Raw genomic sequence first — 14534 nt, forward strand, 5'->3', positions numbered from 1 at the left:
CCTGGGGATATATCCTAAGGAACCCAACACATCCATCCAAAAAGATCTGTGTACACATATGTTCTTGGCAGCACAATTTGTAATAGCCAAAACCTGGAAACAACCCAGGTGTCCAACAACAGATGAGTGGCTGAGCAAGTTGTGGTATATATACACAATGGAATACTACTCAGCTGTAAAAAATGGTGACTTCATCGTTTTCAGCCGATCTTGGATGGACCTTGAAAAAATCATGTTGAGTGAAATAAGTCAGAAACAGAAGGATGAATATGGGATGATCTCACTCTCAGGCCGAAGTTGAAAAACAAGATTAGAAAAGAAAACACAAGTCGAACCTGAAATGGAATTGGAGTATTACACCAAAGTAAAAGACTCTGGGGTGGGTGGGTGGGTGGAGAGAATACAGGTCCATGAAAAATGATGAATGAAATAGTGGGGGTTGTATTGCTAAATGGGAATCTGGGGAATGTTATGCATGTAAAAAAAAAAAAAAGAAGTAGAAACGCAAAGCAGAAATTGACTGAGTTTGGAGTATGGCACCAAAGTAAGAAAGCAGAAGTATACTAGAGTTTGCAGTGAGTACCTCCCTAATACTTCCTCTCCACTTTTCCAAGCTTTGGGTCCATGATTGCTCAACAATTTGTTTGGCTTTGTATGTTAACTCTCTTTTCAGTCACCAGGTTCCAGGTGTCATCAGGATGCCGGCCAGACTTCCCTGGATTGAAGACACCAGCAATGTGTCCTGGAGCTCAGCTTCCCCAGAGACCCATTCTACTAGGGAAAGAGAGAGGCAGACTAGGAGTATGGACCGACCAGTCAACGCCCATGTTCAGCGAGGAAGCAATTACAGAAGCCAGACCTTCTACCTTCTGCAACCCTCAATGACCCTGGGTCCATGCTCCCAGAGGGATAGAGAATGGGAAAGCTATCGGGGGAGGGGGTGGGATACGGAGATTGGGCGGTGGGAATTGTGTGGAGTTGTACCCCTCCTACCCTATGGTTTTGTTAATTAATCCTTTCTTTAATAAAAAAAAAAAGAATGAAATTGAACCACTTCTTTCACCAGAAACAAAAATCAACTCCAAATGGATCAAAGACTTGGATGTCAGACCAGAAACAATCAAATACTTAGAGGAAAACATTGGTAAAACACTTTCCCACCTACACCTCAAGGACATCTTTGATGAATAAAACCCAAATGAAAGGAAGACTAAAGCAGAAACAAGCCAATGGGACTACATCAAATTGAAAAGCTTCTGCACAGCCAAAGAAACTATTAAACAAACAGAGAGACCCCTCACAGAATGGGAGAAGATCTTCACATGCCATACATCAGACAAGAAACTAATCACCAAAATATATAAAGAGCTCAGCAAACTTAGCACCACAAAAGCAAATGACCCCATGCAAAAATGGGCAGAGGATATGAAAAAAACATTCACTACAGAGGAGATCCAAAAGGCTAACAAACATATGAAAAACTGCTCTAGGTCACTGATTGTTAGAGAAATGCAAATTAAGACAACACTAAGATACCACCTTACTCCTGTAAGAATGGCATACATCAAAAAGGACAGCAGCAACAAATGCTGGAGAGGATGTGGGGACAGAGGAACCCTTTTACATTGCTGGTGGGAATGTAAATTGGTACAGCCTCTGTGGAGAGCAGTCTGGAAAACTCTCAGAAGGCTAGACATGAACCTTCCATATGATCCAGTAATTCCTCTCCTGGGGTTATACCCCAAGGACTCCATAACACCCAACCAAAAAGAGGTGTGTACTCCTATGTTCATAGCAGCACAATTCATAATAGCTAAATCCTGGAAGCAACCCAGGTGCCCAACAACAGATGAGTGGCTGAGAAAGCTGTGGTATATATACACAATGGAAGACTATGCAGCTATCAAGAACAATGAACCCACCTTCTCTGACCCATCTTTGACAGAGCTAGAAGGAATTATGTTAAGTGAGCTAAGTCAGAAAGATAAAGATGAGTATGGGATGATCCCACTCATCAACAGAAGTTGAGTAAGAAGATCTGAAAGGGAAACTAAAAGCAGGACCTGACCAAATTGTAAGTAGGGCACCAAAGTAAAAACTCTGCACCAAAGTAAAAACTCTGTGGTGAGGGGTAGACATGCAGCTTTCTGGGACAGTGGGGGGTATGAGTGGGTTGGAGGGATGGGTCACAGTCTTTTGGTGGTGAGAATGGTGTTTATGAACACTCCTAGCAAAATGTAGACATATAAATCAGTATTTAATTAATATGAGAGGGGGAAAATCAATTGTATGTCTCAAAGTTTCTCAAAACACAAACTGAATCTTTTTAATATATAGGCTGTGTATTTGATATGCGGACTCTCTCAAAAGCCTAGACCAAGTAGATTAGAAGCATCCAATAGCACAGCTATATACAAGATACTGGACACTGTACAGCAAACCATAACAAAAGGACTTTTCAAAGTTAACCCAATTACCAAATAATGTTATGATAACATTAACTATCGATTGTCTTTTTGAACCCTATGACAACAGGAACCTCACATCTCCACTATAGAGCCCCTACTTCCCCCAGTCCTGGAATATTGGATAGGGCTCACTTTCCCATATGCGTCTCCCAATCCAAACCAAATAATATTGCATCCACCGATCACAACCAAACCAACGCAACGATTGCCACCTCAACATGCGTCACCTCAGACTGTGTCCAGAGACTCACGTGTGGAATGACAACGCTTCAGCTTCATTACTCGGGTGAGACCTTTCATTTTATAGTACACTCTAATTTCATCTCAGGTGGTTCACTTTCTAACAAAGTCCCTTAACCTAGATATACACCAGTTTCTGTGAGAGAGAGCTTATGTTCACACATATCCATAAACTACTGCAAAATATATACCTAACAGCAGAAGTACACTAGAGTTTGCAGTGAGTACCTCCCTAACACTTCCTCTCCACTATTCCAACCTTTGGGTCAATGATTGCTCAACAATTTGTTTGGCTTTGTATGTTAACTCTCTTTTCAATCACCAGGTTCCAGATGCCATCAGGATGCTGGCCAGGCTTCCCTGGATTGAAGACCCCACCAATGTGTCCTGGAGCTCAGCTTCCCCAGAGACACACCCTACTAGGGAAAGAGAGAGGCAAACTGGGAGTATGGACCGACCAGTCAACACCCATGTTCAGCAGGGAATCAATTACAGAAGCCAGACCTTCTACCTTCTGCACCCCTCAATGACCCTGGTCCATGCTCCCAGAGAGATAGAGAATTGGAAAGCTATCAGGGGACAGTGTGGGATATGGAGATTGGGTGGTGGGAATTGTGTGGAGTTGTACCCCTCCTACCCTATGGTTTTGTTAATTAATCCTTTCTTAAATAAATCTAAAAAATATTAAAAAAATTTTTTTAAAAGATAAAACTCTAGAACATCAATGTTAACCTTGACCTTGGTAGGCTTCTCAGACCATTGTCTGATTCTTTTCTCCAAGAGAGGCAGTAGCATTTTTAATAATGTGCTTCTACTACATCAATTAAGGCCGATTTTCTGTCAAACAAAAAAGCGTGCCATTTTATAGAGGAAAATGAGTTTAAGAAAAATAGGGAACAGGGGGCTGGGCAGTGGCACACCTGGTTGAGCACATATATTGCCATGAACAAGGACCTAGTTTTGAGCTGCCCTGTTCCCCACATGCAAGGGGAGTGCACTTCAGGAGCAGTGAAGCAAGTATTGATGATGTCTCTCTTTCTCTCTTCCTCTCTATCTCCCTCTCCCCTCTCAAATTCTCTCTGTCTTATCGAATAAAGAGGGGTAAAATGGGGAAAAAAAAAAAGGCTACTGGGAGTGGTGAGTTTGATATGCAGGTGTCAAGTCCCAATAGTAACTCTGGTGGCCATTAAGAAAAATAAAGAAGGAAAATAATAGAGAACACAGTCCTATGATACAGACATTAATCAATATGCTCAATATTTAAATGTATGAGCATGGCATTTAAGGTAACAATCTAGTAACTGAGCCTTCAGAGGTCTGAACGGAAATAAAATCCTTCTCCACCATATATAACAAGGCAATAATGTCATCAAGAAACACATTAGAGCATTTGTCAAACTGGAACAAATAAAATTGTCACTCATTTTCAACAACACAAGTACTTGTAGAAGCAGGAAGTATGAAAGGAAAAAGCAAACTCAGAGCAAAACTGAAATGTGAAAGATGAAAGGCCATAGAGAAAAATAATTTAAAACCTCCAGCTTGAAAAATCAGCTAATACCCATGTATCTAACCACACCAGAAGATGAATTCAAGGTTAGGGTTTAAAATTAAGTCTTCCATTAGTACTGATAACATCGAAGATAATGATGGGAAGAATTTATTTTTCCTTCAAACTTCCTGTAAAAGTGCAACATTATGAAAGGTAAAGTGAGCAACAGAATGATGATCAAAATCCATTTTCAGGACTAACTCCTTCCATTTCCCTCCTTTCATTGATTTTCTAAGCTCACTCTGCACTCTCTCAGGTTGGTTGCAGGCAACATTGTTTAATATACCTTATTGATTCACTTGTGCACATTTATACTTGTATAGAAACCTTTGCTACTGTGCATCTATTGATCTTTTAATTATTAATGCATACTATAAAACTGAAGGGCTTTATTACATTTTTTACAAATACTGGAAAATAATTATCAAAATTTCAGCAAAGGGAAAAAGGCTAGTCAACAGGTTGTATTTCAAAAGTCCTATCAATAAGAATTTTTTTCCAAAATTAGAACTGAGCAACTCACTGGATGACTTTTTTTTCCCCTCTGGAATTATAACTGGTATGCTTTAGTTTTTCCATGGAAATATTCATAGTCTATAAGTATTCTGTTGGTCATTACTCCAGGTCCCTTGTATTGCTTGATGCTGTGGTCTATTTACATAATCATTCTTTTGCCTGAGACCCGCCCTGCCTGCAGGGCATTGGTTTAATCCCCACTGGTTAGATGGAAGCTTGCTACCTTCAAGCTCTTTTCTTCTCTCCACCCCCTCTCCTAGCCATTTCCTTTTCCAACCTGCCACTTCCATTTCAATAGAGATAAAGGTGTTTTCTCTGATCAGTAAAGGCATTGCATTGCGTTCCTGCTCAACCACAAGTTCCTGGTTCCTCTCCCACATTGCTGAGTAAGCAGCAGCTCAGGTTGGCTCCAGTTGAGTTCTCTCCCCCATGACGCAACCCAACAGTATTCCATTTCAGTGTGGCCATATTCAAGATTATAGTACTCACCCAATGAGCAAGCTTTCTGGCAGAAGTGTTACAAGCTGAAGATCCTCTGCTAACAGTTGTGGACAATCTGTGAAGTGACACATGTATGATGAATTGCTTTATCTCACCTTAACCAGTTCTTAATATTTTGTCTCTGACCAGTAATCTGGGCTTCTAGTCCATTCTCATCCAAAGGCTTTCCACGTGTCTAACAACAAAAGTTAAGGCAACTGCCCATGTGATAAACTCTACAGAACTAACCACAGCCTGGAATAAAGTCTTGGGCCTTTAGTATGAAAGGCAGGAGTGGTGCTGAGATGAGATAGTTATATCATTCTTTTCCCACATAATCTCCTTCCTCCTCTCCTCCCCCACACTCTACCTTTGATACCTTTAGTTAAAAAATAGTCAACTTAAGCTTGGATGGATGAAGTAAGTCAGGATACTGAATCTTAATGCAGTATAATATAAGGTCAGTATAATTTCACTCTGCCATTGAAGATACTTTATAGAAAAACAGCTTTAGACTTAGATTATTTTTTTTAATATTTATTTTTATTTATTTATTCCCTTTTGTTGCCCTTGTTGTTTTATTGTTGTAGTTATTATTGTTGTTGTCGTTGTTGGATAGGACAGAGAGAAATGGAGAGGAGGGGAAGACAGAGAGGAGGAGAGAAAGACAGACACCTGCAGACCTGCTTCACCGCCTGTGAAGCGACTCCCCTGCAGGTGGGGAGCCGGGGTTCGAACCGGGATCCTTATGCCGGTCCTTGTGCTTTGCGCCACCTGCGCTTAACCCGCTGCGCTACAGCCCAACTCCCAGACTTAGATTATTTTAAATATTTTAACCAGCAAACATTTTCCCATGCATCTTGTACTTTCAAATATCTAAGTCAACTATAACCTATAGAAAACATCCACAGAACCATTGGTTAAATTTGGAAATTTGAGGGGGGAATGTAATTTTAGATTGTAATAGAGCATCTGGGATCACCCAGTTCTAGACAACAGCAGGTAGAACTCTATTTCTGCCTGAATGGTACTGAATATTAAACAAGGATCTACATATCTTTGAATATTACAGTAATTACCAGGCATCCTAGGCATTGGGTTAATGGCAATAAACACCAGAATAATCTACAGGTTTTATTTTCTTCTGAGCTCATATGAAGTGTTCCCTCCACCTGGTTGTCACCACCACTATCTATTCCAGAGAGAGGAAATTGCCCCCAAAGCTGATCTCATTAGCCAAGAATAGTACCTGGTTATTTGTGTATACTTTACAAAAATACATACTTTATATATGTATGTTCTGTGGACAAAAAACAGGTTAACATATTCAACAAGGAAGGGGGGTCCGCACCTGCAGGTATCTATCTCTGCCCCTCTTTATCCCTTCCCTCTCATTTCTTAGTGACTCTATTTAGTAAACAAATTATATATATATATATATATATATATATATATATATATATATGCCTGATTTAATCTAGAAAGGATCACTTGATTAAATGTTCTCAACCTTGTCATAATCTGTGAATATCACAAACACATCTTGACATTCTTATTTATTTAAAATTCATGTGGAGCTAATTTTCCAGTGAACATACAGTAGGCACTTGTTCAGTAAACAAACCTAGCAATGTTGGGTTTGTTTATTCTGCTCTACATCCCACACAGAGGATCAACCTCATTGAAACTGATGCTGAGAGAACTCTGGCTATGATTTTAAATCATTTTCTTTCCATTCTAGAGAATCTTGCTTTAGTTTAAAGCTAAATTCATCTCCACAACTAGTGGAGATGAAAACTGGCAGGACATTGTTACTAATCAGATGGTGTTTTACAAATACTATATGGCATTAAAATTGCAATACTCTTGATTTTACAGTTATGAATTCTTTCAGAAACTTTTAGTCAATCTAAAAGAACAAAGAACAGAGATATGGCCTAGAGGAAATAATTTTTAAATTAGGCTATATTGTTACAAATGCAAAAGTCTTTAATCAGTTTTCAACATAATAATATGTAGTTATATAGTCAAGTATATAGTCAAATAGTCCAGTAATATAAGGAAAGTTCTGTGACATTAAGTGAAAAAGAAAAGATCTTATGCTGGAAACATCTATTACATGGTTTCATTTTCTGGATCCATATATAGAACTACAAAAAAAGAGAGAGTGAGAGAGAGATAAGACCATAGCATTTCTCAGTTCTGATATTAAGGCAGTGCTGGGTGGGGATAGAATACATGGCCTCTGGAGTCAGGGATTTAAGATGGTATTCTATGAGTTTAAATTATCAATTTAAAAGATCAATTAGTAAAAATAACATTAACCAACTCTATTAAAATGATGCACCTCTCATTAATATTTAATAAAAATATTTCAATTACTATTTTTGCAAACAGAAGTGCCTTCCAAACAATAATCTTTTAATTGCAAATCATCAGAGATATTTTTTAAATTGCTACTAGGATTATCACTGGGGCTCCGCGCCTGCATGAAGGATCCACAGATCCTGGTGTCAATTTCTTTCCTTTTTTTTCTTTATTTGATAGTACAGAGAGAAATTAAGAGGAAGAGGGGGAAATAGAGAGAAAGAGAGATATTGGCAGTACTTGCTTCACCACCTGTGAAGCTTTTCCCCTTGCAGATGAGGGGCAGGGTCTTAAACCCAGGTGTCTGGGCACAGTAACGTGTGTAGCTTCCTGATACCCAACCACTTGGCCTCCTAGAAGTGCTTTTAAAAATAACAATTTGAGGGGGAGTCGGGTGGTAGCGCAGCAGGTTAAGCGCACGTGGCGCAAAGCACAAGGACTTGCAGTTCAAGCCCCTGGCTCCCCACCTGCATGGGAGTCACTTCACAGGCAGTGAAGCAGGTCTGCAGGAGTCCATCTTTCTCTCCTCCTCTGTCTTCCCTACCTCTCTCCATTTCTCTCTGTCCTATCCAACAACGATGACAATAAGAATAACTACAACTATAAAACAAGGGAAACAAAAGGGAATAAATAAATATTAAAAAATAATAAAACAGAATCTTAAAATAATAATAATAATTTGGGCCGGGTGGGGGAGATAGCATAATGGTTATACAAATAGACTCTAATGCCTGAGGAACCTAAGTCCCAGATTCAATCCTCTGTGCGATCATAAGCCAGAGCTGAGCAGTGCTCTGGTGTTTCTCTCTGTGTGTGTCTTACACTGCATATTTCTCAAAAATATAATAAAATAAAAATAAATAATAATAATAATTTGGGATAGAGAGACAGCAGCATCCATAGTGCAAAAGTCCTCCATGCCTGAGGCACCAAATATCCCAGGATCATTCCCCTACACTACTTTGAGGTAGAGATAGAAAGCAGTTCACTACAAAATAAATTTAATTTAACTTAATTTAAAACACTAGTAATAAAACAAGTTGCTGTTCAGCAACAGGCACACTACAATGACAATTGACTTTTCTTGGATTATGTGTGTCAGTTCCTTCTCAGACGGTACTGTAACAAGTATAAACTGAAAAGGCTTTGCCTCAAAAAATCGCTGGCCATCCTATCCAGTTATGTAGTAGTTTTGGTAATCAGTAACTCAGGTCTTAAGAAGGCAGAACATTCACTATAATCAGATCTGCAAAGGAAGAAGCATAGCCTTCAATTCAGCCCTTTTCTGTTTTGCTGGTCTTTCCACTTACTCTCTCTCTCTGAACCTTTTCCCCAACTAGAACCCAACAAATCTCTGGGGCTGAGATTTAGCTCATCCAAAAGAGCATACATTGCCTTGCACAAAGGACCCAGGTTTAACTCCCAGGCATCACTTGGAAACACCACACACAGAACCAAGGTGAAGCTCTTCTTAAAGCTGAAGTGTCTTTCCTCCACCCTTTGTCTCCCTCCCTCTCCCTCTCTGTCTCTATATCTGAAACTGAAATGAAAAAACACTTGCTGTGAGCAGTGGAATCATACAGTCACAAGACCCTGAAAGCATCACCCACTAACTAAAACAAAGCAAAACAAAAACACCAGGATCAATGGAACTGTGCAATCATCCAGGCTGACTTTTTCAGATAGAGAGAGAGATAGAGGAAGAGGAAAAGAAAACATGGACACTTCCTTCAACACAGTAGGGGTGAGATTCAAACCTGGTTCACATACATGGTAAAGTTGTGAAATATCCAAGTGAGCTTTTGTGCTGGTCCTAACTGATACCAATATTATAGTGATTCATTCAGTCAATAAATATTTACTAATTGAGTAAGCTTATTTATTCATTCAATAAATAAATATTCAGTCAATATATGCAAATATCAGTGTTTTCCTGTGGCTATTCTGGTGAGCAATATCAAATAAAAATGTTTTCCCTCATCAGAAGCTAATAAAATGTATCAAATAACTATAAACATATATTTATGTGTGTGCATTCTGTTAGATCTTCCTAAGGGGAACAGGGAAAGTATAACAAAAGAAAATCTGTTGTGGTCAGGCTGCACTTTAAATAAGATGTTAAGCTGCATATTGAAGGAAAAGAACTGGACAACAGTGGCATATACACATGTTAATTTCCAATGATAAAAACCCAAATATTCTATAATAATAAAATGGAATGCTAAATAAGGAGATAGATTAAAAATTAAACCAAAATCATCAAAAACATAGCAATAAAAACTGGCAGAGCACTCTACATATAATGTTTGCTCTGGAAACACCTTTGAAGAATCAAGTCCAACAGCAACAAAAAATAAATAAATAAATAAATCTAACAAACAAAACCCAGTAAGTAGAACTGCATCAAACTGAAAAGTTTCTGAATAGCAAAGGGAACTATCACCAAACCAAAAAGTCACCTTTTAAATTAGAAGATCAAAGGACTAATAATTAAAATATATGCAGGGGTCACAACTCAAAAAAAAATTAAAAATGGAGAAAGGGCACGGACACAGTTAGTCTTCACCAAGAAGAGGTCCAAACTATGAACAGACATAAAAAAGTGATCGCTCAGCCTCACTGATTATCCGGTAAATGCAAAGGAATATAGGGATGATACCACTTCACACCTGTGAGGATACCATACAAGAGCAAGTTGTAAAAAATATATATATATTTCTTCCACTGGTGGGAATGTAATTTCATCCAGTCCCTGTGGAAGACAATCTTGAGAGTCCTTATAATACTGGAAGCAACCTCTACCCTATGATTCAGCAACTACTCTTTATGCACCAAGTGATGGATATTTGGCTGTTTCTACTTCCTAGTTACTGGGAACAGTGCTGTTACAAACATGTGTATGCTAATTTTAAGCAAAAACAGTTTCAATTCCCCTAGGAAGAGAATAGCTAGGTTATATAGTATCTGTATAAGTAACTTGTGAAGTATTATCCAACTATTTTCTGAAGCAAATGAACCTTTTCACATTCTACCAACAATGTGTAAGAGTTCCAATTTCTGAAGACTTACAAATCTCATTTAGATCACAATAATTTAAGTTGGTGTGAAACAGCATTTTCATGTGTTTTTTTTTTTAATATTTGTTTATTATGAGAAAAGAGAGTGAGTGGTACAGGAGGTGGTACAGTGGATAAAGCACTAGACTCTCAAGCATGAGGTCCTGAGTTCAATCCCTGGGAGCACATGTGCCAGAGTGATGTCTGGTTCTTTCTCTCTTTCCTCCTATCTTTCTCATGAATGAATAAATAAAAATATTGAGAGAGAGAGAGAGAGAGAGATAAGACCCTTGCATTTCTCAGTTCTGGTATTAAGGCAGTGCTGGGTGGAGATAGAATCTATGGCCTCTGGAGTCGGGGATTCAAGATGGTATTCTATGAGTTCTTTATATGCCAGTTTTTTGTCATGATATATGACCTGAAAATATTTTCTGCCATTTGTGAGTTGTCCTTTCACTTTAAAAAAATGTTTTATTATCATTATTTATCGGATAGAGCCAGTCAGAAATTGAGAGGGAAGGGGGCAATAGAGAGGAAGAGAGAGACACCTGTAGCAAAGCTTTATCACTTGCAAAGCTTTCCCCTGCAAGTGGGGACTGGGGGCTCAAATCCAGATCCTTACACATTGTAACATGTGCGCTCACCCCAATACAACTATTAAACACAACAAGAGACCGAATTGGACACAAAATCTACAGCTGAAAAAAATCCACAGTCTCAGGTGGGTGCCAGCATGCACGGCTGGAGAAACAGGAGTGGGTTGGAAGACAATGTCGGTCAAAATGAGAGCTCTGGGATGACAGCACTCGGCACTGACTCACACCATCTTGGGGAGTAACATAGTTAGCAGACTCCCCAGAAGAAAATTAATTTGAGCTTAGAACCTCTCAGTCTTTTCAGCTGGGCCCTAATCAGGGAGTCCAGAATTCCCAAACAGACATGATGGGCCTAAACCTCGAATAAACCCCTCTCTCCATTGTTACCAGTCATTTCTATCAGGAACAATATAATAGATGCCTCTGTGGGTTCCCATAGGACCTTGCTCTCAACTTGGATCAAAAATGGTAGAGAATGTTCCATCCTCCAAAAAGAGGATGGACAACATACTCTGTGCTACACCTGAGGAAGATGGGTCGATACTGGAACAGTTTGGAATGTTCCTACTCATGACCACAGAATGTGAGCTCAGATCTACAAGGATGCAGAGGTCACATAGGCTCATCCCCTAAGCTGAATATGGGCCCCAGATCACATCTAATTGATGGGGCTTACAGTCAACAATATTTATACCCCTTTCCCATATTAGGGAGCTAGTCCCTTCCCTGATCCAGCTTTCTGGTCCTTTTTCTAGCCATGACATCATCTCCCCAGTCAATATCATGGACCCACCTGCATGTGAGATTTCAGGCTTAGGGGAAAAAAGAAAAAGGCAAAAAGAAAAAAAAAAAACTAGCATAGCCACAGGCCCTTTGGAATAGAACTAAAATATGCCTACTAGCTATCTACAAATGGAGGACACCCCCCTCCCCCAATTCTTCATCTGCACTATTCCAGCCTTTAGGTCCATGACTGGTCAACAATATATTTGGCTTTGTATGTAAACTTTCTTTTCAACCACTAGGTTCCAAATACTAGCATGATGCTGACCAGACTTCCCTGCACAGACAACCCCAACAATGTGTCCTGGAGCTCCGCTTCCCCAGAGCCCTTCCCCACTAGGGAAAGACAGTCTAAACAGATATGTAAACATTAAAATTATAAAATGCATCCTCTCACACTATGAAGGTATGACACTAGAAATCAACCAAAAAAGGAAAAGAAATTTCCCCAAAGTCTGGAGACTAAACAATATGCTGCTGAACAATAAATGGGTCACTGAAGAGATCAAAAAAGAAATTAAGAATTATCTTGATACCAATGTAAATGAAGAAACCAGTTACCAGACTCTATGAGATGCAGCAAAAGCAGTGCTGAGAGGGATGTTCATAGCAATACAGGCCCACATTAATAAACAGGAGAAATCACTAGTAAACCATCTAACAACCCACTTTAATCAACTAGTAGTGGAGGAACAAAAAGAACCAACAGTCACCAGGAGACAGGAATGTGGGGACATGGTGGGCTGAGCCTCATTGGAACCCCAGATACCTCTCCATGAGGATGGAAGGTGTTCACCTATAAGACTCCACAACCCTTCCTGACCTCCATCTTGTTAGACCCAGAGGCTGTAACTGCCCTCCCTCCACCTGGTCTGGATAAACCTGATTTGCTCAATGGAATGTGGATAAACCCAAAGAGCCCCTTCCTCATTCTTAAGTTCCATGCCCTGGGTAAGGGGAAATCAAGAGGCAGAGTTGTTAGAAGGAAGCTAGAGTCTAAAATATCTGATTGGTTCTTGCTGTCAAATGTTTGCCCCTATTTGGTTTGTTGCCCCAGCACCCTGCCCCAGCAGCTGGCTTCTTTTTACCCCATATAAACCTTGCCATTTTTCTTAATACACCAACTATCCTCTTCCGTCCCCAAACTCTTCCAGAACATAGAAGAGGGAACAATCCCAAATACATTCTATGAGGCTAACATTACCCTGATCCCCAAAGCAGGAAAGGACCCCACCAAAAAAGAAAACTATAGACCTATATCCCTGATGAATATCGATGCAAAGATCCTCAACAAAATCTTGGCTAATCAAATACAACAATATATTAAGAGAATAATTTACCAAGATCAAGTGGGTTTCATTCCTGGGAAACGGGGATGGTTTAATATAAACGTAATCCAGAATATCAACAAGAGGAAAGATAAAAATCATGATTCTATTAATTGATGCAGAAAAAGCATTTGACAGGGCACAACACCCATTTATGATAAAGGTCCTTGAGAATATGGTAGTGGAAGGAAAATTCCTTAACATAATAAAGGCTATTTATGATAAACTCACAGCTAACATCATAGTCAGTGGGGGAAATTTTAAAGCTTTTCCCCTAAAATCAGGAACTAGACAAGGGTGCCCATTCTCACCATTTTTATTCAGTATAGTCCTAGAAATCCTTGCCATAACAATCAGACAAGAAAGAGATATCAAAGGAATACAAATTGGGAAGGATGAAGTTAAACTCTCATTATTCACAGATGATATGTTGATATATCTAGAAGACTCCAGAGACTCTGCCAAGAAACTACTGGAAATCATCAATAAATTCAGCAAAGTAGCAGGCTACAAAATCAATACCCATAAATTCGTGGCATTTCTTTATGAAAAAGATAGGACAGAAGAAATGAAACTGAAGGAAGCAATGCCATTCACAACTGAACCCAAGAAGATCAAATATCTAGGAATAAATCTAACAAAGGATGTAAAGGATCTTTTTAAGGAAAAGTATAAGACACTGTTAAAATAAATAGAGGGTGACACAAAGAAATGGAAGAACAGCCCGTTCATGGATTGGAAGAATAAATATCATTATAATGGAAATTTTGCCAAAAGCAATCTATAGATTCAATACAATCCCTATTAAAATCCCAATGATATATTCCAAGGAAATTGAACAGATTACTCAAAAATTTGTGTGGAACTCTAAAAAACCACAAATAGCAAAAACACTCCTAAGGAAAAAGAAGAAAAATAGAGGCATCACAATAACTGACTTTAGGTTATACTACAAAGCAGTAGTAATCAAAACAGTGTGGTGCTAGAACATAAATATGGACCAATGGAATAGGATAGAGATCCCAGAACTCAATTCATACATATACAGATTCCTTATATATGACAAAAGGGGCCAAATCTGTCCATTAGGGAAAAGAAAGTCTCTTTACCAAATGGTGTTGGCAGAATTGGACAGCCACATGTATAAA

The 14534-nt window shown here is 39.1% G+C and overlaps 1 protein-coding gene across 14 annotated transcripts in view; it reads right to left on the reverse strand.

The window, feature by feature from the left end:
* ENOX1 (ecto-NOX disulfide-thiol exchanger 1) overlaps positions 1–14534 on the reverse strand; it is a 772227-nt gene that overhangs the window by 676422 nt on the left and 81271 nt on the right. For 11 of the 14 annotated variants that reach the window (XM_060194781.1, XM_060194780.1, XM_060194779.1 and 8 more), the window contains one exon: positions 5266–5332. The exons of the other annotated variants lie outside the window; for them this stretch is intronic. The gene's annotated coding sequence lies outside the window, so the exon portion shown is untranslated. The remainder of the gene's footprint in view (positions 1–5265; positions 5333–14534) is intronic. 14 annotated transcript variants of the gene reach the window in all.

This window comes from Erinaceus europaeus, chromosome 7, assembly GCF_950295315.1.
Source record: "Erinaceus europaeus chromosome 7, mEriEur2.1, whole genome shotgun sequence".
NCBI lineage: Eukaryota > Metazoa > Chordata > Mammalia > Eulipotyphla > Erinaceidae > Erinaceus > Erinaceus europaeus.